We start from the raw sequence: 3960 nt of genomic DNA, 5'->3' as shown, positions 1-3960 counted from the left end.
ATCCAGTTTATAAAAAAAAATGTTTCAGGCCAATCTATTTTTTAGTTGCAAAAATGATATGGAACGACCCATATATTATATATCGTCACCTGAAATGCAAAAAGACAACAAACCTCGGCGCTGAAATGCAAAAAGTCTTAACTTAAAAAAAAAACAAAATTCACTTTTTGATTGGTATGATGGATTGGATCGAATTACAACTCCCAACATCGTTTTATGACAAAAAAAAAAATATTAGTCACGACTTTTTCCATTTCAGTGACGATGTTTATTACGATTTTTTGTATTTCAGGTGACGAGGTGTATGTATGTATACGCATATGTATGACATAAACTTTCGGCAACTTTCCTTTACGTTGTGTGCGCGGTGAGCGGAGCGGGAGGGCGCGGCTCGTCCCATACCCCATTTTAGATCGGGCATGAGCCGATGTTTACAAAAATGCAACTCCCAACTGCCTTACAAAAATTGGGAAAAATTTAAAGTTTTGCTTGTTTTGAGTAGATGAAGGCACTGACTTGAGCCTTTCCGTGTTGCCGGAAAAGAGGCCATAAAGGAAAGCCACCCCGAAACTTTTGCAAATTGTTTATTGGAAAAAAGGTATTAGTATATTTACCAAAAAAAACTCCAATATGTCTCCATAACGAGCCGTATGTGAAGGTGATAAGTAGGGCAACCCATAATATGCTCATAAAAACAAGTATTAAGCGCCTAAAATATGCCAATAAATTCTAAATATGTGGAGCATATATTTTTTTATGCTTTTAAAATCATTATAAACCATAAGATATGCTTTTAAATTAAGTTTATGTAGTATGTGCATGCCCAAAAATACCTTTAACTTTATTTGCAGCACCTAAAATGTTCTAAATTTCATTAAAGTGTATATACATAAATATTAATGTTTAATAATTCATATTTATTCGATTTGTACATGGAAAGTACATGAAATCTAATTCACAAATTGTTTCACATATGAATTCATATGGTGCATGTTTTTAGATACATATATACCCTGCAGCGGAAAGTACTAGTCGGGAGTTTTGGAGTCGAATACCGGTACCTCGCAAATCTACCACCCATGCTTTCTGCTGTCGCATTTAACATGGAGTTAACCTAGGAGGTGACAATTGCCTCCCTCTACGTAACTTTGCCCTGGTACTTGTAGTAGTAACACGCAGCCTGTAACCAAACCACGTTTTGTATCGCGCTGCGTAACCTGGTACTAGTAATAATAAAGGTTTCCATAACAAACCACAGTTATTTGCGTTTGATGAAATCTTTGTTAATTGCTTGCCAATCGAAATTATAACGGCGCTCCATGGCGGGTCAGCGTCGGGACAACTCATCTGTCAAGAGCGAAACATATTAATATGTAGTATTATCTTTCGCACACATAAACAACTTAATATAAACACGATGTGAACGTGCACTTTGATATTCATTTCATTTTCGACACAATGTTACTATATTGTTATTATTTCAGAAATTTTTATTAATAGTTCTTAACATAACAGCGCAGCACAAAGTATCCGGAAATATGCATTTACTGCGAAATATGCTGAAATATGCATTTATTGCAAAATATGCAAAAATATGCTCTAACAAATATATCTCAAACTTTATATTTTTTGTGAAAACCGTTTAAGCATTTCATCAGCGTGTGCTAACACGCCTGACAAAAAACATGCCCGAACATGTTATGGGTTGCCCTAGTAATAAGAGTCCAGTATGAATAATTTGTGCCTCTAAGGGCCGGTTACTAAATGTCTGGCTACCACTAATCTGCGGTTAAACATAGTTATCGACGTTACCGACTCCCTCTTGTATGCATGGAGTCGAAGACGTCGATAATGATGTTTAACCGCAGATTAGTGTAACCGGCCCTAAATGTTTACTTGGAAGCAGTAGATCCGTATGCCGTGTTGTTCGCTCACTTCAACGATTACAACGAAATAATGTTTGAACAACGTGCCGCATGGTGTATACTTAACTGACATGCGACCAAGTATGCATACAAGTCTGATTGTGTATATTCTGCTTAAGCGACAAGTTTCGGATCGATATCGCACTTATTGACGTAAAAATATTTCATATCATATGTCAACAAAACTGATACGGGTTACAAAATCTGTCGCTAACTGTTTACAGAATCTGCCTACAATAATGATATCGTCCGATTCAAACAAGTAAGAGTTTCTTTGTATTATGGCCTCGAACCGACATATATACATCTTTCATTTGAATCAGTATTAAAAGCTCTATTGGCTCCTACATTCGGGTTTTGATAGGCGCGTCTCCCCTGAACCAGTTTTTCCATATTTTTGGCCTATGTGCGCTTTTATTCGAAACTTAAATGTTTCGGTACCGAGTATCGAGAGTATTGGATGCTTTAAAGTATTGCCTCAGCACATCACTACTGCTGTCATCTCGACCGTGACGTCAGCAAAACAGCTGATTCTGTCAAATTCACTGAGAGCCGATTAGCGGTATTGCCATCGCCACCACCTTCTGTATTCTCTCCACCGTGATTCGTGTGAGGTACTAGCAGCGATGAAATTTCAAAATTTCAAAATGTGCCTAATGGTATTCAAAAATTGTGCCGAAAAGAATATGAAAGTACCACAAACTGAAATTTCTTTTATAATAATTATTTCTTAATGTAAAAATTATTAATTAACTAAATTATTACAGTAAATCACTTTTATGAGGGATTGTTTATAGGCGGCATACACGGTGATTCGCGAGTCGATTTGGATGTGTTAAGTAAAACTAAAAATGTGTATGACTCTGAGGGCCGGTTGTTTAATGTCTGATTAGCACAAATCGCAGGTAGCAGCTCCGGTTAGATACAACGACTGCTTTATCGATCACATGTTATATGCATGATCGTCGATAATGATGTTGAACCGGCAAGTAGTGATAACCAGACATTGAACAACCGGCCCTGAATGACTCAACTGTGTGTAGTCGGAAGCCGAGTCAACACGTACACAGTTGACTCGCGAGTCAGACACACCGTCTAGTTGCCTATTGGACATATACATAAATTCATAGTAAAATTACACAGAATTCCAATTACGGAGGGGAAATACACCGAAGTACAGCTAGTACCCATATGCGAAATAATGGCAGTGAGACATTTTGACCAGTTTCGCCTATTCTTTTCATTGAATATTTTTTAATTGCTTTTATATAAAGGTATAATTCATAATTTAATAAACACAATATATGTACACAAATCGGCATTTCAAACTTTGTGCAAAAATTATAAAAACTCAGCAGGTTACGGCAATAAAATACTTTGAATTCAGAATTTTTTGGGTGATTCTAAGTTTTCGGTGTTATGCATTTTTCCCATATAAAGTGTGTTCGGAATTTTTTTACATGGATCAAAATGTATGACACCGTAAAAAAAAATATCAAAAATCATCGGGCTATTGAAGAAACATTGCATTTAATGAACTATAAAACTGCGAGCTTAGAAGCTTTCCAAAAATTCTGAATTAAGCAAAAGCTTGTTGTGGCGAAAACTTACTGTATATTCACAACAGAATTCAGCGGTTTGCAAATAATTGCACTATTGTACCTACTTTTCCATCACTGGGTTGTTGTTGTTGCAGCAGCATACAAATTCCCAAAATCGGATGGTATCGATGAATGCACAGCAAAAAGAACACCATCGCCCATTTCGCCCCTCGCGGTTAGGCCCTGTCTCCACAGGAAAACACTGATGTCGTGATAACCATGTCAGAAAATATATTTCCAATAGAGACCGCCTATTTCTAATGGGCTGCAATATATGTCAGCGCTTATTGCTTGACATCTATTTCAGGCAATTTGATAGTTTGACAGCCATATTTTCATTTGAAAGAAAGCGTGCTGGTGATAACATCGATGAAATTTCGATATTAAATCAAAATAAAAATCTGTTCCCTATTGGATTATTTATGATTACGTTT

Source organism: Rhagoletis pomonella, unplaced genomic scaffold (assembly GCF_013731165.1).
Source record: "Rhagoletis pomonella isolate Grant_MI unplaced genomic scaffold, Rhpom_1.0 Rhpom_scaffold_00022, whole genome shotgun sequence".
Lineage (NCBI taxonomy): Eukaryota > Metazoa > Arthropoda > Insecta > Diptera > Tephritidae > Rhagoletis > Rhagoletis pomonella.
This window is presented reverse-complemented; position numbering follows the sequence as displayed.